Source organism: Cornus florida, unplaced genomic scaffold, assembly GCF_030987335.1.
Source record: "Cornus florida cultivar Cherokee Brave unplaced genomic scaffold, ASM3098733v1 CherokeeBrave_3.0.0_Hap2_Chr01, whole genome shotgun sequence".
NCBI lineage: Eukaryota > Viridiplantae > Streptophyta > Magnoliopsida > Cornales > Cornaceae > Cornus > Cornus florida.
Window position 1 is genome coordinate 29,541,825 of NW_026775571.1, and position 27,745 is coordinate 29,569,569.

The 27,745-nt window shown below is 35.7% G+C and overlaps 1 pseudogene; it reads right to left on the reverse strand.

Annotated features, from left to right (window-relative positions):
* Positions 1–5,325: 5,325 nt before the first annotated feature.
* Positions 5,326–26,547, reverse strand: LOC132294191 (protein pleiotropic regulatory locus 1-like; annotated as a pseudogene).
* Between the last annotated feature and the right edge of the window lie 1,198 nt (positions 26,548–27,745).

Consider the following 27,745-nt stretch of genomic DNA (forward strand, 5'->3'; position numbering starts at 1 on the left):
ATATCCTTCTGGAAAGAACTCTTGCAACGTAATGGGCTTCTGGATCCCTTTGCTCATAGAGGCGTGTTTGGTTGATTGTGTCTTCTTGAACCATTTTCTGTTATGGCCAGACTACTTATGGTGATATTGAGATTTCTTTTTCCTTTACCCCCTGTCAGAATAACTAGTTTGAAAAATGTCAGCTCGTTGCTTCCGTGGTTTCTTTCGTGTCACCAGAGTCCATCTTTCTTCATCATTCTGAGGAAAAACTCTTCCAAATGTTGAAACGTCAAGTACACTTCCTTGGTCAAAATAGATGGGGATTGGTTCGAATGAGCCAAACTGGATGGTTCTGCAATATACTTTAGAATTTAAAGGTTGAGAACGAGCATTCCCCACGACAGAGGTTATCAAAGTAGCAGTAGTATGATTTGAAGTTACAACTTCGTCTATGTCCAGTAAGATTTTTCCTTGTTTTGCTAGATTCATCACCACCTCCTTGAAAATAAAACACTTCTCAATTGGATGACTGACAATACGATGATGTTTGCAGTATTTTGGGTCATTAACACGCCTCATCTCTTGAGGGCGTTTGCATTCAGGGAGTTCTATAACTTTACTTTCAAGTCAACATTCCAATATGCCAGGGACATCAGAATCGGGGAAGGGGTATTCCTTCTTCTCTAACTCTTTTAGCGTAGGACGCTGTCTTTCCCTCTCTTGAAACTGGCGAGGCTTTTTATCATCCTTCTTCTCATCTTTAACAGATATCTTGATTGGGGTGGTTGAGATAGCCATGGAATCTTTCGCAGCGGTCTTTGACGACTTGTCGCCCTTCTTCCGGTCCTTCTTGTCTTTGCGTGGTTCTATGGTCACCGGACCTTTATCGTCATGGGATTTTATACTGATCTCCATGTCATGGGCACTCGTAGCCAATTCTTCAAATGTGCAAGGTTTTATGCCTTGAAGAATGTAAAGAAGGCCCCAATGCATTCCCTGCATACACATCTCTACAGCAGAGATTTCTGACAATCGGTCATTGCAGTCAAGACTGAGTGCTCACCACCAATTAATGTAGTCGATTACAGGCTCATCCTTCCATTGCTTCATGTTAGTCAATTCTATCATACTAATAGTACGACGAGTGCTATGAAAACCTGTTTAAGAATTCTCGTTCCATTTGGTCCCAACTATCAATTGATTCTGACTTTAGGTCGGTGTACCATTCGAACGTGTTTCCTTTAAGAGAGTGAACAAACTGTTTAACTAGTAATTCCCCATCAGTTCCCGCACTGTTGCAAGTCTCGACAAAATGGGCAATGTGTTGCTTGGGGTTGCTTTTTCCGTCAAATTGTTGAATCTTCGGAGGTTGGTATCCTGCATGCATCCTCATATTGTTGATTCTCCTTGTATAGGGCTTTAAGTACATGAGAGTGCTCTGTGAGACGCCACCGTATTGGGCTCGGATTGTATTAGTTATCATATCTTGCAATTGTTCGACAGATAATGAAGAGACTGAAGAAGAGGTATGATTGGTTTGATCAGTCGCCTGTTCTGTCACCGACGTCTGTTTGGGGTCCTCCATGCGAGTATCTTGTGCGGTAGAATTAGGATTCTCCATCGGTACTGCTGTGGAAGATGTAGGATTCCCAGACGGTGGTGGTGTGAAAGTGACACGATTCCCAGATGGCGGTGTTGTGGAAGCTGTAGGATGCCCAGATTGTAGTGGTGATTCACCAAAGGTCTGAACTTCCAATTTGTTCATCAGTGTAGCAATTTGCAAGTCCTTCTCTTCAACAGTCTTTGTGAGGTTCGCAATGGCACGAGACATAGTTGTTAGTTGTTCCTCCACCGTGGCAGCTCTAGTTATCATAGTAGCGACCACATCTGAGTATGATAGGCCTTGAGAGTCAATGTTCCTTGAAATGATTGATTGCTCCGAAGTCTGACGTGGTGACTCTGGGGGTGAACTGACATTAGAGTGAGCATTATAGACGGAATGAGGTAAATCTGGTGACGGAATCTCCTCTGGAACAACGTCAGGGTTCTTAACATGTTGGGTTTTCACGTTCGCCGGCTGTGCAGGAGTGGTTTTCACCAAGTCTTACTAATGTTTAGATAACGCGAGTGCATGGGATTTACTACGTGTCATAGGGCCCGCCAAGGTACTTCCATCACTTGATTTGGCTTTCGTGCCACTTTTCATGGTGGCTTTGGTGTCGATCTTTGCAGTAGTGATGTTCTTTTGGGCTTTCTTGTCTGTCTGAATCTTAGGGAGAGTCATAGAATCTGATAGAGAAGAAATTTGATGGTAGGAGAAAGAGATGAGAGGCAAAGGATGTCCCACCGGGCGTGCCAGAAATTTGTACACACAAATTTTGTAGTCCTGCAAATAGAAACAAAATTGGGGCAAATAGAATTTTATTAATTTATGATGATGGAGTACAATCCTTTGTAATATTCTTTACAAAAAGAATGGTCCTCTGATTCGATCTCCTTTTTATTGTTAATTGGATCCAAGGGCTGCACGAGCTTATTCTTGAATCACCGTGGAATTTGATGAAGAAAGACACATCATTGGATGTGCTTGTTGTTGATCACCGTAGAATTTGATGAAGAACGGCACGACTTTGGACGTGCTTGTTGTTTTTCGCTTTTGGGTTTGGATTCTGAATTTGTATCTCTGATTTCTGAGTCTCTGGATTTCTGAATCTCTGTACTTTGTTGAATTTGAGGAAGAACGGCACATCTTTGGATGTGCTTGTTGTTCTTCGTCTTCAGAGATGAGAGAATTTGTTGAATTTGGTGAAGAACGGCATGACTTTGGATGTACTTGGTATTCTTCGCCTTCAGGTTTGCCCTTGGGATTTCTGGCCTCTGGATTTCTGAGTCTCTGGATTTTTGGACTCTGAATTTGTGTGTCCCTTTCCTTCTTCCTCCAGGCCTCTATTTATAGGCTTCTTGGATTCATATAATAATGACACGTGTCATCTCCTGTTAAGGAAAAAATCATAACTGGGCCGGGCTGGTTATATTATGATAATTATCCTTAAAAATAATTATTCCAAATATATTTTATTAGAAATAATTATCTTTTCATTTAATCATCTGGGCTGGGCTAATTAAATAATTTAAATGGACTAAGTTTGGGCCAATTAAATAATTTAATTAAACATTAGGTCCTTATTTAATGGGTCCATTTGTCAAAACCCAAAGCCCATTAAAATTTTAGTGCCTACAGGTCTAATTTTCAAAGCAACAATTTTATGCTATTGGTATATGAGATTATTCTATTTACATAAATTTCTCTTAAAATTTACATTCACGCAATGCAATTGTCTCCAAATTTATTTTATTTTTTGTTATTTTATTTTCTATGTTGCTTAAAAGCACTTTTTATTTTGAAAAACTTTTAATGATTATCAAATTTTAATGAAGCTAAAATTTGAAATCTTAAAACTGCATTTGGGGTAGTGGTTAAATATTTTAGGTAACACCTTTTCATGAGTCAATTATGTCTTTTTTATTTTTTATAAAAATAATTACACTCATTCCTTAATTAAAGGATATTATTGTAAAATTAGTAATAAAATGTTTAAAATAATATTATTACAAAATAAATTAAAAAATTATTTAATTATAAAAAACACTTATTATAATGTGTCACCAAACATCTAATATATTTTTTACTAACCCCAATTTTTTGACAGATCTATTGATAAAAACGTTTTTTAGAGAGTTATACATAGATCTTTATTTTATAGTTGAAATTGTAAGTCGGTTTCTAATATTCCGGTCTACTTTAGAATACTTTTTTTCTAAAAAGTAAATAATAATATGATTGATTTTTTTTTTTAACCAAAAAAAAAAAAAAACTATTGCTTGCAAATCTAAAGTGTTAAAAATGTCAATTGATACTTACTGCGAAAATAAATTTAACACTCTGAGAATTTTACAAATCACACACTGATCCATTTTTACGTTTAAAAGGAGACCAATGGGCTCGTAGGTCGAATTTTCAAAACAACAATTTTCTGCTATTGGTATATGAGATTATTCTATTTACATAAATTTCTCTTAAAATTTACATTCACGCAATGCAATTGTCTCAGAATTTATTTTATTTTTTATTTTTTGTTAATTCAATCCTATCACGAGTTGTAAGGAGATACCATTTTAAAAATTCAAAAAAAAAAAAAATAAAATAAAAAAAATAAAAAAAAAAAAAAAAATTAATTGAACGTAAACATGGATTTGCTTCTATACTGCTTAAAAGCACTCTTTATTTTGAAAAACTTTTAATGATTACCAAATTTGAATGAAGCTAAAATTTGAAATCTTAAAACTGTATTTGGGGTAGAGGTTAAATATTTTAGGTAACACTTTTTCATGAGTCAATTATGTCCTTTTTATTTTTTATAAAGATAATTACACTCATTTCTTAATTAAAGGATATTATTGTAAAATTAGTAATAAAATGTTTTAAATAATATTATTACAAAATAAATTAAAAAATTATTTAATTATGAAAAATACTTATTATAATGTGTTACCAAACATCTAATATGTTTTTTACTGACCGTAATTTTTTGACAGATCTATTGATAAAAATATTTTTTAGAGAGTTACACATAAATCTTTATTTTGTAGTTGAAATTGTAAGTCGGCTTCTAATATTCTTGTCACTTTAGAATACTTTTTTTACGTGATCTGATTGATTTTTTTTTTTTTCAAGAAAAAAAAAAAAACTATTGCCTGCAAATCTAAAGTGTTAAAAATGTCAATTGATAATTACTGTGAAAATAAATTTTTTTCCTTCAAATACGAAACTTAATAATTACGTACTTTGATTATAATTGAAAGGAGGGACAAATTTAATAAAGGAAGCAAAACAGCAGAAAATGCAATAAAGACAAAATAAAAAAGGTACAAAAACCAAATTAAATAAAAGAATTGAACCTTAATTATCAGTTAAAAATAGAAAGATGGATGTCAAGAGTACACGCTCGTGATTCATTGACCAAATTATCGTGGATCACTTTTTATGAGTAATATTTCATTGTTTGACTGAAAGAAAAGGAAAAATTTTCTATATATTTTTTATCCGCATACTCTCATTATACACATTAATACATTCCAGATTAGTAGGCTTTAGCAAAGTAATTTTCCATATTTACGGAGCGATTTTTCTTTTTTCCTCCTCTTTTCCATCCAATATCAGAGGTAGGGAAGGAAGGAAAGAAAAAATGTGAGCCAAATGATGGATGCTTTATCCCTAGCTTCCCTTCCTTTCAACCAAACAAAGCATATATCTTCGTATCTTCGGTAAAGTAAAAGAGCCAAGTTTAATATCTGTGTTATAAAATTAGTCATTTTATTGCAACTCACTTTTTGTAACATCCAAACAAGTTTCTTTTTTTAGATAATTAACTTACAGTTACAATATCACAAAGCTTTTCTAGATCATTTTATCGCAACTCACTTTTCTAATTCAATTTTTTGCAAATATGGTACACCCACATAAGTTACACATATCACAAAGCTTTTCATGAAGCTGCTTCTTCATAGAAGGGAAGGGAAACTGCTTTATGGGGAACACTCTGATCAGCATACGACTAAAACCGCCGAATATCTTTAGGCGGCTTGAAGTTGACCGGATGAGTTTCTGGGGTTGCATTTTCATCCTCTTTCCACATCTTGATGGTCTTATCGGCTTCACAAGTGATTAGTCTTGTACCGGTAACATCATAGTTCACCGCATATATGCCAGCTTCACTATCGAGCGAGCCTGAAAACATAAACCCGACGTTCATGATTTTCCTTTCAACACAAACATCAAAACCCAAGAAATGGAATAAAGGTACACAAGATACACACACCTGGCTGTACAATTGTTTGGGATTGCTGGAAATTGTGACAACTCTTCCAATCCCAGAACCAGAGACTCCCATTGTCACCTTCAACAACAAGAAAAATAAATAAGTGGTTTCACAATTATTCACATAAACCCTGTTTATAAGGTGAATGTGCAATGAGGGTTCTACCACTAAACCCGTGCACAACTAGCAAAATACCAAACCCCATCCAAACAAGAAAAAAGGGAAGAAAAAAAAAAAACTAAAACCAAACCTAAAAGAGGAAAAATAAAGAAAAAGTTGATACTTCTAAGCTGACTGGATGAATAAAACTTGTGACATCATCTATGTTACATGGACTCTTCAAAAGTAGTAAAGTACCGTGCTGGACACATATTGATCCAACATGGGTATAGGATATGTATCCGACACATTTGGTTAGACATGTACTCAAAAAACATATTCAATCACTCATTTATATTATATTATTACTTTAAAATGAGTTAAATGTCTATATTGAACATTATTCTATTAGATAAAAACATTACTTTACTCTAGAAAATACAATAAAATAATTAATAAAATGAATATTTAGTCTTGTCCGTGTGTACTTCTGTTTGGAGATTTAACACGTCCGACACATGGATACATACCAGTGTTCGACACACATACCCTAGTCCATGTAACAAAGGACATCCATTCACATGTGATCAATCAAATTTAGTCTCAACCAAAATGGACTACATTCTCACCTGCTGTAGCCAGTACACCCTCTTCATTGACTGCCATCGCGTTGATGATTGTTTTCTGCTGAGAGCTGCATGAGAAAACCCCGACAATTCAAGTATCAGTGTAAATTAACAGACTAGACAAACAACTAAAAATAATAATAGCGAGAAACTTAAGAATATAAAACAATGGTACTTTCACTTCCAAGAATGAGTACGTTGTTTTACATTAGCACATTCATGCACACAAGTTAGTAGCAAAATAAGGAGCCATCCCTACTGTCAAATATAATAAAAGCATGGGTTCAATGATTAAAATCATAAAATGCCTGCACTCTAAATCAGTCCGAGTATTTTGGCTTTATTTAGCACTGAATTTGTTCCTATTTAATGAAGAAAAATAATAATAAAATAAGTTATAAAGAATAAAAATAATAATAAAATAAGTTAGCAGCAAAATAAGGAGCCATCCCTACTGTCAAATATAATGAAGGCATGGGTTCAATGATTAAAATCATAAAATGCCTTCACTCTAAATCAGTCCGAGTATTTTGGCTTTATTTAGCACTGATTTAGAGTAATTAAAATCTTAAACTGTTTGGGTTGACAATGGTGTCATGGAATATCCGGGGGTGCTCAATAATCAGGACTAAAGGAAGGTGGTAAACTAGCTATCAGATATTGCAATGCGCATGGTGTGTGTATGCAGGAGACTAAATCGGCAGAGGTGTCGTCAGGTCTTGTTAGGAATATTTTTTCCTATTTAATGAAGAAAAATAATAATAAAATAAGTTATAAAGAATAAAAATAATAATAAAATAAGTTAGTAGCAAAATAAGGAGCCATTCCTACTGTCAAATATAATGAAGGCATGGGTTCAATGATTAAAATCATAAAACGCCTTCACTCTAAATCAGTCCGAGTATTTTGGATTTATTTAGCACTGATTTAGAGTAATTAAAATCTTAAACTGTTTGGGTTGACAATGGTGTCATGGAATATCCCGGGGTGCTCAATAATCAGGACTAAAGGAAGGTGGTAAAACTAGCTATCAGATATTGCAATGCGCATGGTGTGTGTATGCAGGAGACTAAATCGGCAGAGGTGTCGTCAGGTCTTGTTAGGAATATTTGTTTCTATTTAATGAAGAAAAATAATAATAAAATAAGTTATAAAGAATAAAAATAATACAAAAACAGTAAAGATATAGGCTACGCACAATAAGCAAACTGACGTAGTATGTTATTAACTTGATCCCCCCACTTGTTTTGTGGAACCACCCCTTGATCCAAAAGCTTTGAGCGCATCTTGTACCATTAAGACCAGCATGTCATTTCTTCCTTGACACGCTTTCAACCACATATGTATCCTCCTACATTACTATCACCTTCTACTCATTTGAGATGAAATTTTTACAATTTTTAGGGGATGAACCAAGTCAATCACCATTTCCTAGTTTTGCTTTTATTTTCATACATATTGACAAGTTTGACCATATTTACCTCAATGTTGTTACCAACCTAACTGAAAGTACACAACTTTTGGTTTTCGCTTGCAAGGGATTCCTTTTTCTTTTTTCCCTATTGTGAATTTTGAATATGTGATCCCAATCCATATTCATATGGACTGTGTCTAAGTCAGTCATCTATCATTGTCTTATTCGTCATGAAAAGCAAAAAAGGCTATGGTTCAAATATATTAAAGAAGTGCAGACTGTAGATGTAGAATTCCCCAACAAGAATTACTGAAAAACTCACAGCATGTTGTGCACAAATTCTCCTTTTGGAAGGTTGAATTTTTTTATGTTGTCAGCTGATGCAGAAGCAAAACAATTCCTGCAACATCAAAAGATAAAATTAATTTCAAGATGGAAGAAGAGTTAAATATTAATGGGACTAATTGAAAATCGACCATACTCCATTCTTTTACAAAGAACAGAATACAAAAGGCAAGTACATACTCCTTAGGATGCTGAGCCATTGCTCGCACAGATTTCTTATGGTGTGTGAGTGTTGCCATTGTTTTACCTGACAGACATGACAATTGATATCATTAAACGCGAAAGCGAAATGCACAAAGTACTATGGAAACAAAATAATAATAACAACAACAACAACAACAATAGTAATAATAATAATAATAAAATAATCAAGAAATTAATTACCATATCTAAGATCCCAGAATTTTATAGTGGTGTCATGGGAGCCAGTGACGACTTGTGGATCCTGGAAACAGAGTTCTTCAATTAGCTTTGATATGATGCTAAAAAACATAAAGAGGAATGAGAAGATAGATGAATTGTATGAGCTAAATAACAATATTTGTTTTTTTTTTTCTGGATCAAACAAAATAAGAAGATTATTATTAATTTATATTTGTCATGTCAGACACCTCACATGTGTTGGAGATCAAACAAGCTTTCCTTAGTTATAGTGCATTTTGAATTTTGGATGTTATAAAACCGTGTGTCCATGTTGATAAAAGAGAATAATCCAAGCCCTTTCCTCGATTCAATAAAAAAGTAAAACATTATTTTAAGTATAGAGAAGAATTAATTTTTCCAAGGATGTGTAAGTTTCATGAAGCAACAAAGCTACTTGCAATCCCAATGGTTTTTTCTATCAAGACTCTTTTGAAGTTTTTAAGCCTTAACCTCACCCCTCCTTTTAGATTCCACGCTGGCACTTCCATCACCATGTTATGGTGGCTAGTAGCCACACTTAGAAGCAATCTTCATCAGAATGTTTCTTAGGAAATAACATTGCAGATTTTAATTTTTTAACTACCCGGTTATTGATTTTGTTTGTTTGTTTATATTTTTTATAGTAAGAAGCTTCTCATAATTCAAGTTGTAGGCAATTTCATTTCAGAAATAATGTATGGACATATTGGAGGGGAAAAAGACAACGAGTGATAACCAAGAAACCATTTTTGCTTAATCTCATAGTACATAGAAGGGGGGAAATATTTAATGCCCATAGGGCCACGGTAGTCCCAATCATTATTTCTCCCTACTCAGCACCTCAAAAAACCTTAATCCCATCTTCTTGGGACAGTTAAATGGGCCTGCCTTCTCCTTTTTACTCTATGTACACTAGATCCATATCAAAATTAAACTTAAGATAATCCCCAAGCAGGAAATTCCTAATAGCATGTTCATTAGATGTGAGCATAAATATTAAGTTGCTAAACTCATTGGCAGTACTGTCCTTGCTCTGCAGACAACCGTGTAGAAAAAAAGAAAAGATACTAAGTAAAGCATAGTATGAGTTAAACATCATTTATCACATTGCCTAAAAGAATGCTTACCGTAGGCCGAGTGAAAACTGAGCAAACTGTGTTGTCATGCCCGGAGAGTGCATGAATTTGCATCTTGCTACGGATATCCCAGACCTGAAAAGTGCAGATTTATTAAGATCATCCTTCTATGCTAAAGTCAGCAAAATATAGAACACACTCTAACAAGTAGCTTGAAAGACTAAAAGAGTAAAAAATGCAGGATGTGTTTTCTCTTTACGATGACAAATTTCATACCCGGCAGACAGAATCACGACCTCCAGTAAGAAGAATGTCGATAGTGGGATGAAGAGCCAAGCAATAAACACCACTTAAATGACCATGATACGAACGAATAACCTAAAAGAACAAAAACAAAGAAAAATAAGAAAACTTATATGTTCAAACACAGTTTTTACACTAAAACAGCTTTCAAGCAGTCATTTACCAACCTTATTTTGTTCAAGGTCCCAGCATTTCACTTGTTTGTCATCACCAGCAGAGAACATATATGTATGTTTGTTGCTAACAGCAAGCCCTGCAAAGAAAAACATATAATTTTACCATTCTAATGCCTGAAGTACAAAGTCACTTTCCACAACATGATTAGCCAACAGTATAAATTACAACACCAATAACTAAAATGAAATATACCTCGTACTTGTTCGATGTGCCCAGTTAGTGTGAGCTTTAGCTGTCCACTACCTATGTCCCATATCTTGTCAACCACAAAAGAAGGAAAAAAAAAATTCTTCAGTAGCTGGTCCAGAAAAATCTCGATCTATACATTAACATATTTATACTGATCAAGATCATCAGGTTTTTTAAAGGGGAAAAAAAGATTCAAAATTATTACTAATCCACCAAAATAATAAAGAAATAAATAAATAAATAAAAATTGAAGGCACTATATCAATCTACAGTTTATTGAAGAACATAGTTGTGTAAACTGTAAGTTTTAGGTATAAAGTATTGTTAGAGATCATAAGATCGAGGGCATTTCAACCTTGTTTTACTGTCTTCTTACCTGCTGTGCCCCTCACTCTCTTAACCAATGTATTTAGTTAAGATAGTATCCAAGTTGGTTAAGACATACAAACGTAGGATAGAATAACTTTTTACATTCGAACCATCATGTTGTTGGTTTCCTTGATGGAGTCGCCACAACCAACAAAGCTTGAAGAGTTGTGTGAGAATTTAGGAGGTGGCCAAGTTTTACATTTATAGAAAGCCACTACTACCTTTCTCTATATAAAATATAGATAGGGCGAGTAGGGATCGTCCCAAGAGATTTGATGGTGTATCGAATTGTGAAACTATGGTAATTAGGGTTAGTAGGTCGAGTGATCACACAATTGATTGGTTGGTTGATTAAACTAAATTGAATTCAACTAAATAAAATAATATGAAGTAAACAAGAGAGAGAGAGGTCTTGGGGTGTAGAGATCACCAACAAGCAATACTTTTCTATACTACTAACAAGTGATCAATTGAGGGTAATGGATGTGTTGCAATATGATAAGGGTGTGTGTGCATTAGGTTGATTCAATTGGCAAGGATGACAAATCAAGCAAGTATTGTCTAAACATCATGTGAAGAGCACAATATATCTAAACAATAGAGCATATATTGTCTAGACAACATGGGGATAGCACAATAGATCAAAACAAGTCACTAATCCTTCATTAAGCTCACAATCCACATACAACACAATATTAGAGGAATATGCCATTTGGACTCACAAGCATGGAGCATCAAACATCAAGAGTAGATTGTCCTCCCATCTAACATTACACTACCACTACACTAAATCTACACTACTAGCATGAAAATAAAGCTATCTAGACTAGGGGAGAGGCACAAACCATCAAGAATAGGCATAAACCATCAAATGAACCAAAATAGATTAAGCATATCATCTTGATAATCTCTAGATCTATAGCATCAATACACATAGACATGCATCAAAAACACTAAATCTAGGGATAAGCACATGAATATCCTACTCTAGCATACATAGACATATGGATAGAATAGAATAGTCAATTGAAAGCACTAAACCATACAAACCATGAAATAATCAAGATTTATATATACATGAATATCAAGATGTATCATACAACACTAATCCCTCAATAATACACAAGATTAGAGTATAGAAAGCATGCTTGGGGCTAACTCTAGCCCCAAGAGGATGTCTAGCCACTCATGGTAGTGATGATCCAACCCTTAAGGGCTAACTCCATGGCTGCTCCTTGTTGGTGAAGATCTCCTCCAATGGTTGCTCTAGCTTCCTCCTTCCTCCTCTCCAAGAATAGCCTCCAAGATGATTTTCAATGTGTGACAAGAGACTTTCCCTCAAAAAGTGTATCATATTCCTTATATAGGTAGGTCAAATACACCCCATGATTAGCTGTGGTCGTGCAAGGCATATTCTCCAATGATTGGATGAAGGACGGAATAAATGAGCTGGACTTTAACTTTTTTCTCGCTGGAGGAAGTTCGATCGATCGAACCTTAACTTGGATTGATCGAAAATGGGTTCGATCGATCGAACTGCATCTTGGATCGATCGAAGTGGTTTGACTCCTTCGGATAATGACAAGGCTGGGATATTTTCAAGATATTTATGGGGAAAAAGACAAAAGTGGTTGGTAGGCGTACAGCTGTGGATAAGATCAATCATTTGAATAGGACAAAATAGGGTTCGATCGATCGAAGGTGATGTTGGATCGATCGAACTTGGAATTTCAGCAAAGGCCAAGGTTGGATCTATCGAGAAGTACTGTGATCGATCATAGATGTTCGATCGATCGAACTCTAAGTTGGATCGATCGAACTTTTCAGCTGCACAACTTGATTCTTTTTTGCTCCTTTCTTTCTCCACTTTGCTCCCTCCTTTGGTTTATCTCAGGATTGCTTCAATTAAGCTCTTATTTGGCTGAGTTAGCTAAATTTTGGGATTAGTGCCTGAAATATAAATAACACGTAATAAGTCTAAAACGGCAAAGTAAGATAGATAAAGGTACTAGAATGCTTAAGCTTAACGGGTTTAAATGCGCACTTTTCAGTACTCATCACATCACTTGTGCCTAAACATCAAAAAAATAGTTCCACAATGTATTTTTCCCCCTTTTGAGTGCTTTTCAATGAATCTTAACTTATCAAAAATAAATATATTCTTGAAAGAATTTTGCGCTTGAAGTTAGTCTTCTACATGGTTGACTCTATAGGTGTGAGGATGCTATCTTACTGATGAATACTCACCATATGATCCAATTATCAAGTTTTTGTGTCATTATTTGTTAACAGCTTCCACTAAGATTTTCAATTTTTTTTTCCCTCTCCAACCATTTACCAAAATGTTCCATTAAAAGTTTCCTATTTTCTACTATGTAATTTCACTTCTTTGGCAAGGTCTTCTAATGATCATATCAATATCATCACATGCAGATTAAATTCTCTCAACATGAGGTTCAGCACCGATATTTACTTCCTTAATTTATGGCACAATCATGAAATTTATAAGTCAATTTTAACAAAACTATTTGGTTCTAATTCATTTTTTGAACTACTTCTTTTCAGTTCATCTTATTCTTAGATTTATTTCTTTTCCGTTTGACCTTTTTAGTGTCTTCTACATGGCAGGCTAACTTAACTCAACTAGACTCAACTGTGCCTCGTCCCAACTATTAGGGGTTGGGACGGTTGGTTGTGTGAATCCTCTTTCATCATTCTGCTTTGTCCAAAGGCTGTCAATTTGTTAAAGCAGCATGCTGTCGTGTTTTTCACCTTTATTTAATCACATTATTATTATTATTATTATTTGACACAAATTGGGCTGAAATTCAATTGTATTGAAATCACAATGAAATTACACTGTTATATACACTTCAGAGGATCTAAATTAGGAAACTCTAAAACTAGGAAACCGTCTAATCCTAAAGATACTAATTCCCTAAAATCAGGGATTACAATGACTAAAACATTACAAGATCTCCTAGCTAATTATTACAAGATCTCCTAGCTAATTACAGCTATACACACACGGTTTCCTTATTTATAGAACTGAATTTTCCACTCCCCCCCTTAAGCTGGTGAATGGATATCATCCATTCCAAGCTTGCTTGCTAATCTCTGAAAAAACGTCCCAGACAATCCTTTGGCGAGTATGTCTGCAAGTTGATTGCTAGTGGAAATGAATGGAGTGCAAATTAGGCCACTGTCAAGCTTCTCCTTTATAAAGTGCCTGTCAACTTCAATGTGCTTCGTACGATCGTGTTGCACTGGATTATGTGCAATATTAATGGCTGACTTATTGTCACAATAAAGCTTCATTGGACCTTCCCACTTGACTCTTAGATCTTCTAAGACAATTTTCAGCCATAATAATTCGCAAATCCCAAGTGCCATTGCTCTAAACTCGGCTTCTGCACTGGATCTTGCCACAACATTCTGTTTTTTACTCCTCCAAGTCACAAGGTTGCCTCCTAGAAAAGTGCAATAACTAGAGGTAGATCTCCTGTCAATTACAGACCCTGCATAATCTGCATCAGTGTAGGCTTCAAGAGTTAGCTCCTCCCCCTTCTTAAATAGAATTCCTTTGCCCGGTGTGCCTTTCAAGTACTGTAGGATTCGATACACAGCCCTAAGATGTGACTCTTTGGGATTGTGCACGAATTGACTTACAACACTAACTGCATAGGCTATGTCCGGTCTAGTGTGTGACAAGTAGATAACCCTTCCCACGAGTCTCTGATAGGAGCCTTTATCTATTGCCGTCTCTTCTAAAGCATCTTCAAGCCTGTGGTTGAACTCTATAGGCGTCTCTGCTGGTCTGCAACCTAACTTGCCTGTTTCCATCAGCAAATCTGTTACATATTTTTGCTAAGATATGAAAATTCCTTCCCGAGAATGTGCTACCTCAATGCCGAGAAAATACTTTAGTTTGCCAAGCTTTTTGATTTCGAATTCTTTCACTAAACACTTCTTTAAATTCTCCATTCCTTCCAAATCGTCACCTGTCACTATAATGTCGTCTACATAGACTAACAATGCAATCACTCCCCCTAAAGCCGAGTGCTTTACAAACAAGGTGTGATCGCCTTGGCTCTGTTTGTATCCCATATCAAGCATTACCTTGGCAAACCTTCCAAACCAAGCTCTTGGAGACTGTTTTAATCCATACAACGCCTTTCTTAACCTGCATACCACTTGTCCTGTATTCGAACCAAACCCCGGTGGAACTTCCATATAAACCTCCTCCTTGAGATCACCATGTAAAAAGGCATTTTTGACATCGAATTGCTGTAATTTCCTGCCCAGATTAGCAGCCAATGACAACAACACTCTAACGGTGTTCATCTTCGCAACATGAGCAAATGTCTCAAGATAATCTATTCCATACGTTTGGGTATAGCCTTTAGCAACTAACCTTGCTTTGTACCTCTCCAATGAACCATCTGACTAGTATTTCACTGTGAATACCCATCTAAATCCCACCGGTTTCTTCCCTCTCGACAATTTCACCAATTCCCATGTCTTGTTCTTCTCAAGTGCTTCCATTTCGACCTTCATGGCATTCTTCCAATTCTCATTACCTAATGCCTCGGATATGGTTTTGGGAATGGAGATTGTGTTTAGGCTTGTGAGAAAGGCTTTGTGGTTATGGGACAGATTCTTGTATGACATGAATAAGCACAGAGGGTGTTTGGTGCATGCTCTAGGTTTCTTTCTAATAGCAATGGGAATATCATAATCACTTTGATCAAGAACTTCAGTGACACCATATTCATTAGAAATAGGTTCAGTAATTACCTCGCTAAGTCCAAGAGCAGGGGTTGATTTGGGTGATTGAACCTACACAGATTGAGTGATTGGCGCCCTTCTTCTTGAAAAAACCAGCAGTGGACGAGTAGAGTCTTGAATTTGCTTTCCCTTTATCATCTCTTGTGACCTGGGTGTATGAGGCTCGGTTTTAGGTTGTATGGATTCGAACTAAATGTTTGGCTCAAGTTGGACTAGCTAAAGTTGATCAACAGGAACGGACCGAGTGTTTGGCTGGACAACAAAGACAGGAACCGAGGAGGAGGATAATGGAAAATCAAGAAGAAAAAGATCCTTGTCCTTATCTTCTGTGAAAGAGATCTCCCCCTGAAGATAAGGACGAGTAAAGTAATGATCTTCTTCGACAAAAGTGACATCGGCTGACACATAGAATTTTCTTGTGGGAGGATGATAGCATTTGTACCCCTTTTGAGTGGAAGAATAGCCAATAAAGACGCATTTGATAGCCCGTGGATCAAGTTTTCCCCTGTTTTGAAAATGCACATGGACAAAAGCAACACAGCCGAATATTTTGGGAACAAGACTACTTGAAGCATTGAAATTAGGAAAGAATTTCGTTAAAATTTGCATAGGACTTTTAAAATCAAGAACCATTGTAGGCAATCTGTTTATCATATGAGTAGCAGTTAAAACCGCTTCCCCCCCAATATTGCTTAGGAACATTTTTTTGAAACAAGAATGCTCTTTTAATAGCTAAAATGTGACCATTCTTTCGTTCAGCCACACCATTTTGTTGGGGTGTGTTAACACAAGAAGATTTATGTATTATGCCTTTTTCTCGAAAATATGGTGAGAGAAACTGATTAAAATAGTCTTTAACATTGTCAGAACGAAATCTTTTTATTTCAGTACCAAATTGTGTTTTGACCATGTTGTAAAAAACAAGAAAGACAGAGCTCATATCAGATTTATTTTTCATAAGAAAGATCCAAGACACACGAGTGCAATCATCAATGAAAGAAACGAACCACCGAGCCCCAGAAATGTTAGAAACAATGGACGGTCCCCAAATGTCACCATGAATAAGAGTAAATGGAACAGATGTTCTTTTATCGCTTATTGGAAAAGAAGCACGTTTGTGCTTTGCAAGTTCACAGACATCACCGTGAAAATTTTCAACATCTAATCCTTTGAACGATAAAGGAAACATAATTTTAAGGATTCTAAATGACGGGTGACCAAGACGGAGGTGTTGAAGCCAAATCTTGTCTTTATTGGATTTAAAAGACTCTGAAAGAAATGATAATGGTGAGGAATTCGCAACACTAACTTGACCACTGGGTTCTTCAAGATGGTAGAGACCATCCCTTTCTCTAGCATGTCTAATCATCCTCCTCGTGCCTGTTCCTGAAATACACAACGAGAGGGATAAAACACCACACTGCAATTAGAATCTTTAGTGAGCTTGTGGATTGACAAAAGGTTGGTAAATAATTTTGGTAAATGGAGAACATTTCTAAGTGTGAGGGTTTTGCTTATAAAAACATCTCCCTGACCAGCCACTGTTGTCACAAAACCATAGGCTATTGTTATCTTCCTATTGCTGGGACAAGGTGTATATGAGATAAATTTTTGTGACGAGTGGGTCATGTGATCTGTAGCTCCTGGGTCATTAGCTTGTGGTGGATAATTTTGGTACATGGAGAACATTTCTAAGTGTGAGGGTTTTGCTTATAAAAACATCTCCCTGACCAGCCACTGTTGTCACAGAACCATCGGCTATTGTTATCTTCCTATTGCTAAGACAAGGTGTAAATGAGATAAATTTTTGTGACGAGTGGGTCATGTGATCTGTAGCTCCTGAGTCAATGACCCAGGAGCTTGTGGTGGATATATCCGAGACTTTAAAAGCATGAGCAGAGGAAGATATACCTGAGAACGCCAAAGTGCAAGTACCTGTTGTAGATGGTTTCTCCAAAGATCCCAGCAGATTCTTTAATTTCTCAACTTCCTCTCTATCGAACTCAATAGATGATTCTTGAGATTTACCTTCTCCGGCTTGTTGTATATTTGCCATATACGCCTGCCCCTGTCCCTTTGGCTGTCCACCTTTTGCCGTCCAATTTTTGTTTGCCGTCTCCAGTTTGCTGTAGAGTTTCCAGCATTTGTCCCTAGTATGGCGGGACTTTTTGCAATATGTGCACCATAGGGAATCTTTATTGATTGGCCTTGTAAAATCTGCCCGCTTGTTGTCTTCATTAGATGGCTGCTCCCGGCCAAAGTTCCTCAAATTTGCAGCTTTTGTAACCAAGGCCGAACTGTTCACTGGGTTATTCTCAATCATAACTCCTCTTCTTCCTTCCTCAACACGAACAATTGCAATTGTTTCATTAAGTGATGGCAGATCTTCCTTTCCGAGTATTTGGACTCTTATTGCATCAAATTCAATGTTCAGTCCTGCAAGAAAATCATAAGTTCGGTCTTTTTCGACAAACCTCTTAAGGAGGGCTGCATCCTCGCTGCATTTCATTTGAATGCACTGGTAATGATCCATCTCTTGCCATAAGCTCTGCAACAGATTGGAGTACTCTGTGATTGATCGACTTCCTTGCTTGGTGGATGAAATCTTGGTCTTGATTTCATAGATTTGTGCAGCATCCCGAACTTTAGAGTAAGTCTGCTTCACGGCCTCCCATATTTCTTTGGCTGTGTTAAGAAACATACATGTATCACTGATTTCTGGCAACATAGAGTTCCATAACCAAGACATCACCATAGTCTTGTTCATCCCAAGCATCAAATTTGGGATCCCCTTTGTTAGGCCCAGTATCGGGCAAGTGACTCAGTTTGCCTCTTCCCTTCAAGAACGTGCGAACCAGTTGAGACCACTTTAGATAGTTCTTCCCGTTCAACCTGTACGCTGCCTGGATGTTCTGCAATTCCCCTGTTGGAATCGAGTTGCTGCCTTCAGTCAAAGGAACCTCCGAGGTAGTCGTGGTGTTGCTGTTGTCGGCTATTTCTGACATGGTCTTTTGGTAAAAGGGTTATAGTCTTGAGGGTTGATAGTGTGGGGTTGGAGATTGATAATAATCAGTCTAGCGAAATGAGAGTTCACAAGACTAGAAATGCAATTCCCAGAATTGAGCCTACAGCTCTGATTCCATGACACAAATTGGGCTGAAATTCAATTGTATTGAAATCACAATGAAATTACACTGTTATATACACTTCAGAGGATCTAAATTAGGAAACTCTAAAACTAGGAAATTGTCTAATCCTAGAGATACTAATTCCCTAAAATCAGGAATTACAATGACTAAAACATTACAAGATCTCCTAGCTAATTATTACAAGATCTCCTAGCTAATTACAGCTATACACACACGGTTTCCTTAGCTAATTACAGCTATGCACACACGGTTTCCTTATTTATAGAATTGAATTTTCCACATTATTATTTTTGAGAAGCAATTTAACCACATTAAGTTTGGTCTTTCCTACTTCCTTAGCAGTTCAACACAGACCATCTCACTTTCCTTGCCAATGTATTGAATATTGATTCATCTTTGCTGCACATGGCTACACCATCTTAATCAGTTTTCCTTCATTTCATCTCCAATTGGTGCTGCTGCTATTAGACTCTTTCTCAACATCCCCATTTCGGTAATACTTGAGTTTATGAAGATACAGTAATGCCCAACATTGTGTCCCAGTTAAACAGTCTTACAAGTACTTTATAATATTCCTTTCAAATCCATAAGCATATATCATACACATAAATCACAATAAATCTAAGTACTACTTCATCTATCCTACATTCTTCTCTTTTTCTTTTTTTCCTTTTTTTGATAGGTAAAATCTATCACATATTTTTTGATTCTATAAGCAATATCTTCAACTTTCCCTCATTAATAGTCAAGCCTGGGTGGGAAAACTTTTCACTCTTTCGTATCCCTTGACCTTCAATCATCACTAATTCACTATTATACCATTAAAGATTCTGGATATGTGACACTCGAAGTCACTATTTCTTTCAAACCCTCACTAGACTATAATTTCTCTCCAAACTTTTAATTATCATACCCCTGGTTTGATTTCATCAATTAAAGTAACCAATATACACTACTGACCCTCATCGTGAATGTGTCATGATATGTAATTAGAATAACTAATTCTTCTTATTTTTCGAAGATATCAACTCCAAATTTTTTTCTTCTCCAACTCAATTCAGGCTCCAGAATAAAATATAATTTGTCTAAATGGTGATAGAGAATTTGTAACTATGGTTGTAATTCCTAATTAGCAGGCTCATTGCAGTTTTGCTGTCTTGTCGCTGTTTTCAGGGAAGAATCCGCCACACTTCAGATAACTTTAATACTTGCAAATCTTTAATCTCCACATAACAGTGCAGTACTTCACAATTTGCTAAATTTTATTATCAAAAGCTCATAAATATATTACAAAACCATATGATCAACTCAATGGGAGAAAGAAATCTTAAGCAGTCATCTGCAGAAAAAAGTTTGAAACTTCTTACCTTGATTGTTCGATCTGCAGAACCTGTGCAAAACCATTCATTACTTGGATCGAACGCTATAGATCTCACCCATCCCAGATGGCCACTAATAACCTGCGCAAGTTTAACATTAATAATGTTAGAAAACATATAAAGTTGGTAATCAAGATTGAAAACAGAAACACATGCAGCTCAATTAGTAAATGGTAAAGCAGATAAGTCATCAACAAGAGATTTAGTTTCCAGGAGGTTTACAACTCATCACAAATATACAAACACAAGATGGAAGAACCAACAGGGTCACAGAAAAATTCAGAGTTGTGCATAGGTCACAGACAAATTCATAGTAGTGCATACATGTATGCACTATGAAATTATATTTGCTATATCATTAGGGCCTGCTTGGTTGGTCACTCTAAAAACAGTTCTCAAGAACTCGGAAATTAGAAAACTGTTTTCGGGTAAACTACGAAAGACAGTTCTCTGAAAACAGAAAATTTTATAACTGGTCAGAAAACAGATTTCAGAAAACTACGCAGAGTTTTTGTACAAATTTCTGATTTTCAGTTCTCTGAAAATAGTAAACTGTTTTATGAGTGACAAACCAAGTAGGCCCTTAGCTATTTCACCATGGATGTATCTGATAGAGCACGAATCCCTCAATATAGCTCTTATATACCTTTGTCAAAAATACAACTGGTTAATATGATGGAAGAATAGCTAATATATTCTCTGTTCAGAAGAGTATGAAAAAAGATATGTTGAAAGACATTATCCCATCCAATAGAGAAACCAATACTCCCTCCTTCCAAATTTGTTGATTTATATTTTCCTTGTTTGAATACCCCAATATAGATGTTCAATTTAAAAAGCCAATATATGAAATTTCATAAATCTACAAAATTATCCTTTTCGAATTGGAGGGTCAGCTTTGATTAATCGTGCTTTCGATTTGAGTTTGAACGTAATAAATGCTGGTCTTAAACAGTTGGAATTTCTAGAATGGAAAAAAATTTGGAATAAAGGGAGCAACTATCAATAGATATATAATGGCAAGTCCTTACGTCACATAAGCCAGGTATAACTAAGTTCTAATGAAATATTATAACTGAAGCCTCTCATTGTTGCTAGTGTAAATCAGTATATGTTCATATATAATTTGAGTCAATCTCAGCATTGATTTTTCCTGACTGGTAAAACAACATATTTTTGTAGTTGGATAAACAATGACAAGAACTCCAATATATATATATATATATATCCACCACCAACTTCCCATCCCCTGCAATAAGGGAAAAGGAAAAGGTTCTTACCCTGTAGTTTTTCCACGGAGCATGCCATACAGGGCGCGGCCATCTGCTTGGAATTCTTTCCATAAGGGCTGAAGTTGAGAGATTCCTGGAAGTAACAAAGAGGATTTAAACTTTTAACCAGACCTAGCCATTTTTTCAAGAATTGGGATCCATAAGCAAATATAGAATAAACATATGGTCAATCCAAAAAATCAGAGAGTATAGAATGTATCACTAAACTTCATTTTGTAATGGCAACCACTTATTAGAGCAGAGAAAATTATATATTTATTTCCCAAATAGCAAGTAATGCATATTAGGTGCAGCTATGCATAATGCATATCGGCATGTCAATTTGAAAGAAAAGGAACATGTACACAAAACAACAAAAATTGAATATGTATTTAATACTTCAATTATATAAGACACTTTTTTTCTTTTATCCTAGGTGCCATCTATCACCCAAAGCAACAATTTATCATTTTTTTTTTTTCTTTTGACAAGTACAAGTGTATAAAAAAGTGTTCAAAAGGGGAACGCATCCCTCAAAAGCTACACAAGGCCAAATAGGGCCTCTAAACTGTCAAAGAGTCAAGATACCAACAATCTCCATCACGGAGTTACAATTTCTCCCTAGAACCCAACAAAAAAGAGTGCTAATAATGGAGAATTTCAGCATTCCAATAGGAGTCTCCTTTCCTTCGAAAGATATACTATTTCTTTCTTGCCATAGACACCACCAAATGCACAAAGGCACTACCCTCCAATAATCACGGGCTTGGGCCCCCACTCTACAACCTCTCCAAGCCTCCAACAAGCCTCTGGAGGACCTGGGCATAATCCACTAGACCCCAAACAGATCCAATAATAATCCCCAGCAGTATAACAGACACATTTTTATGAATCTATCAATATTCTGTATTTCTATCTTATAATATAAAAAAACACATTACTTATCCTAAAAAAAAACAATAAGTTACACGGACATAAACTTTGAACTAAATTTATATCTCCATTCTTCTTCTCTAAGAAGGTCCAACTATTTTAAACCCTAACTGTTACGCTTTTCCTTACAATTATAAACATAATTTATACTACAAATGCTACATTTTATTATCCAATACGTGCCAAACATATATTGTGGAGTATCGAAAATGTATCCAATATGTGGTTTAATAGAAAGTTCTCTTTCTGAATAATGAATACACTTAGAATATGCAAGTTCCAGATTGAATTATGGATATGTTTTGGAAGTGCTAGACACATATCCACGGCCACTGAGGATGAGGTATACTAGTATCCAATAGGTATACAACTCCTTTACAGAGGTATCTGTGTTTCATAAAAGTAAACTAATATTCCATAAGGCATGAAATTAATGCATGATAACGAAAGGAAGCAAGTTTTTCACATCAAGCATTTACTATAAGGACAACAGAAAAAGAAAAGAAAGGAGAAAAGTCTAAGACCTTTCAGATGAACCAGGAGTAGAAACAACAGCAGTGTTCTGTTCTTGCCCGAAAAACCAACGTCAGTTCTGCCAAAAATAAGCGACAGTCAGCCCAGCAGCAAAAGTTGATTGTATTAATGGAATGATAACAAGCATGCAAAACAAATAGAAATAAGAGTTCTGCATGTCTAAGCTCAATATATTGAATAGTCATAAACTTTATTTTCTTTTTAGTAATAGGCAATAGCCACACTGTTGAGGTTAAAGCATAAATCTCCCCATGGAAGGTAAATAAGGGTCAGCTGAGATAAAAGATCGTTTTGGATGATTAACATCTAAAAGTAGCCAAAATGCTGGGAAGCAAATTCAAAAAGTTGGATATAGAGGGCATGAGTGAAGTATCAATGAGTAAGGAGGGAACGCAGGAAATCAATAGAACCAGAAATATATTCGCATAACCCTCTAAAACAACATAAATAAGTATGCATACGTACAATCCCTTTGACTGCAGAGACGGACCAACAACTAAATCATTTTGATCCCTTCCCTTTTGCGAATCTCTAGAGTTGTCCTGACCTATACATAAAATCCAGATCCAAGTCAACAGATTTAGAAACGTGAACGTAAACCTCTTTAGCATTTTATAATGTCAAAATTTAAAAAGACAGGATGCAACTCGTCTTTTAACTTTCAATTCCATATCATACGAAAAGCAAAGGAAAATTTATATATTGGCGAGGCTGATCAATGAGTAAAGAAATAAAAATAACCCTTTTTAACCCCACATCTAGTTATTATAGTGGAACAATCTGATTAAACCACCAAAAATGTTAAATTTTAAGAAATTCCATTGAAATTTTTTTTTTAGTGTTTACTGTAAATGTGAATTGCTAAAAGTTGAAACAACAACAATAATATGCTAGACAACTACATACTGGGACACATTTTCATACCTCATAATCAATATATGCCCACTATACAAAAGCTTATATAGGATTCTATGTCTCAAAGGTTCCATGTTTCAGGTGACACTGGATTGCTTAATAATTACTAAAAATGACTTGCCTTTTCCAAAATTTCATCTATAAAGTGGCACAAATGTATCCCCATCTTACTGTTGTACTATTTTGAAACTAAAACAGTAAAATTCAATATCAAACTAATTGCACCTCAATGACTTGCTGAGCTTCAATGTTAAAAAGAACCAGCCTCCCTATATGTGTTTGCATTTTTGTTAAAAGAACCAGCCTCCCAATTTCCTCCAACCCCACAGCAGTCTAACATGTTGCCAAGGGATGTAGTGGAAGAACTACATGTAGTTTGGACGAACTACATGCAGTTTGGACGCCCGCCCCAACATCCCCCCCCCCCCCCCCCCCCCCCCCCACCAAAGGGGGCGCCCTACCCATGAAAACCCCAAAACGAAGGGCAAAAACTGGAAGTTTTTACAAAAGAATTTGTGCCCATATAGTTTCATAATATTTCGACGGAAAATGATATTCAGGCCTACTAGTTAGGCCTACTTGTCAAAGTGAAACAATTCAGGCCCAACTAGTTGGCCTGAATATCATGATCTATTAGAACATGTGTATAGTTTCATTTGTATTGTTTCACATGCATTCTCTCTCAAATCTTTTCTATTACATGCTAATTCACTACTATTTTTAACTTTTTAAAATCATTTTTAATAACCTCATCCCATGTTATTTTTGGCCTCTCTCTCCGTCTCTCCCTCTATTGCAACTAGTTTTTCTCATTTGACCAGTGCGTTACTAGGTCTCCGATATACATGTCCAAATCATCTAAGCCTACTCTCTCGAATACTCCCATCGATGGGTGCTACACCTAGTTTTCCTCTCACACTCTCATTAGCAACCGTATCTCTTCTAGTCACTCCACTCATTTATCTTAACATTCTCATTTCCGCTACATGAAGCCGTTGTTCTTGTCTTTTTTAGGGCACAACACTCTGCTCCATACAACATAGTTGGTCTCATAATAGTCCTATAGAATTTTCCATTTAGCCTATGACCTATGTGTTATTCCTTTATCACATAAAATTCCACTAGGTTGCCTCCATTTTGTCCAACCAGGACCAATTCTACAAGTTACATCACTATCTATCTCTCCATCCTTTTCTATTCTCCATCCTTTTCTATTATCGATCCTAGATAACGAAAGCAGTTGTTTTGAGAAATCCTTTGGTTTTGACTTTGGTTAACTTCATATAAAAACCTAAATCTACACCCATTCAACTTCTTTGAACCCTAAACCAAAAATCTAGTATCGAGGTGATCTAATAGTAGTAAAAGTTTTTTAAGACCTTAGTTAATTATCAAAAAACAAAAATATGAAAACCTTAATTAACCATAAAGCAATGTCTCAACTTGATAAAGATTTTTTTTTTTTTTTTAAATAACAGAATATTCATTCCCTAATTCTCCCACCATTCCTGTCTGGTGCCAGTACTGCATATGCAGGGTGATAGGAGGAAACATTGGAGACGGAAAACCTTCCACATTATTTTGTACAGACTAGAATGTGGCACTCTCAAACTCGAGCCGACATTCTCATGCTTGTCAGGCCTGTGCTTTTACAATTATACCAAGCAATGTCTCCTAAAATAAATCTCTTCTATCACCCAAGAAAAATTCCTTTACCTTTTTCCCTTTTTGGACTACAGATAGTTTACTGCTAAATAATAATAATAATAATAATAATAGGAACCTGGAAGGGCAAGAGCATTGGATGGAGTTTGCTGAGATTGATCTTGTGCAGCTGACTTCGCTTGGGCAGGAAGCTGGGTCTCTGTGGTTTTTATCCCTCCATACTCCACATTGAGCTTCAACATTAAAATTTTATTCCCGTTATAAAAGACACAAACATACAAAAACCAAACAAACAGATACTATATGGTTTGACGAACTAAATACTATTATTAGATTAAAAAAAAAAAAAAAAATCAAAAGTTTCATCACCAAACTTGTCTAATTAATATACCCAACTTATAAAATCTTGCTCCAGATAAAGATAATAATAATTTCACAAACAATCTAAGCTGTCACAAATATTCTAAAAACCAAAAATGCATAAATTGATAAATTAATTTATGATCACTAACCTTATGGCTCATGCGTATCTTCTTACTGCACCAAAAAAATAGTGCATTCAGTAAATAATGTTGAATGCATCAGGAATTGAAGTGAGAAAGACGCTACGATCGAATTAGGAATATCAAACGATTATTAATTACAACAAACATCAAAATTAGGGTTTAGAAAGGAAGACGGGGAGGGAATAATTTTCAATAACCTCCTCTCTATAAGCATATATGCGTAATACAAAATATATATAGAGAGATGTATATAGATAGATAAACAGAAAAAGAGAGATGGATCGATGGTTGTAACAACACCTCTCGGAGTCAGGTGGGGCTAAGTGGCCATGGAGAGGAGAGAAGAGATCGAGAGCTCGCTTTAGGGATTTGAAACTGAGCTTCTTCAGAGATTGTGGCTCCACTGGTTCCATCTCCATTGTTGCCCCTGGCATCTCTCTCTACTTCTCCAACTCGAAGACTCCTACTCCCACTCCTGCTACTACAATGTTAGAGAGAGAAACAAGAGAGAGAAACGAAGAACCAAAGAGGGTCTTGCAAGTTTCTGCGAACACTTACCAATTATTTTAGGATTTGAAAAAAAATCTGAATCGGAATTAAAATGAAATTCTTTTGGAATAAATTGGATTTAAAATGGAATTTTGAATAAAAATGATATAATATTATTTTTGTCCTTATTTAAATAATAAATAAAATATTTATTTTATTGTAAAATATAGGGAAAATTACATATAAATGGAGTCAAAGTTCCATATTTACTTAGAGACTGAATCAAAGTTCCATATTTCTCTAAAATGGATTGCTGGGGTGGCACATGGTTTTTTACTATTTAGAAAATTGTGGTGCCTAAAATGCCCTTTCCTAACAAAAAAGTAGTACCTTCAGTGCAAAAAAGTAGTACCTTCAGTTCAAAAAAGTAGTACCTTTGGAAAAAAAGTAGTACCTTCCCGGGTGTTTAAAAAACATGGTACCTGGACGCCAAAAAGTAATACCTTCAGTTCAAAAAAGTAGTACCTTCGAAGAAAAAGTACTACCTTCGCGGAAGGGTATTTTAGGCACCACAATTTCTAAACAGTAAAAAACCATGTGCCACCTCAGCAATCCATTTTAGAGAAATATGGAACTTTGACTCAGCCTCTAAGTAAATATGAAACTTTGACTCCATTTTATATGTAATTTTCCCTAAAATATACTCCAAAATTAAAGACAAACAACTGAAGAATTATGTGATGGCTCTCAAACATGAAATTTATTAATAAAAAAATTATTATTATTATTTATTGAAGAATTAATTTAGAAAAGGAGAAAAATCACATAACCCCCTATACTAATTTTTTCTTTTAAAATGCCCCCACTAAAATTAAACACCCCCCTGAACTAACAAAACCCATCAAGTTGCCCCGAAATGACAAAACTGCCCTTCTAAATTAATTGTAAATTTAAAACTTATAATATTATTGTAAGATTACAAAAATACCCCTGAGTTAGTGGGTCTACTGTTCATCTCCATCTTCTTTTGATTTCACCTTGGCTAGAGCTGTTTCAATAACGTCCGTCCAAATCAACATCATGATGATCTGATGAGAAAGGCAGGTAGGACAGTCCATGAATGGCAATTCTGTTGTTGCGGATAACATCAGGAGTCTCAATGTTGACGTTGCTGATCCTGAGTGGGGCCGACGCATGCACCACTAGATTCTTCCCCTCTTTCATGGTGGGCAACTCCGTCAACAGCGGCAACCTCTCC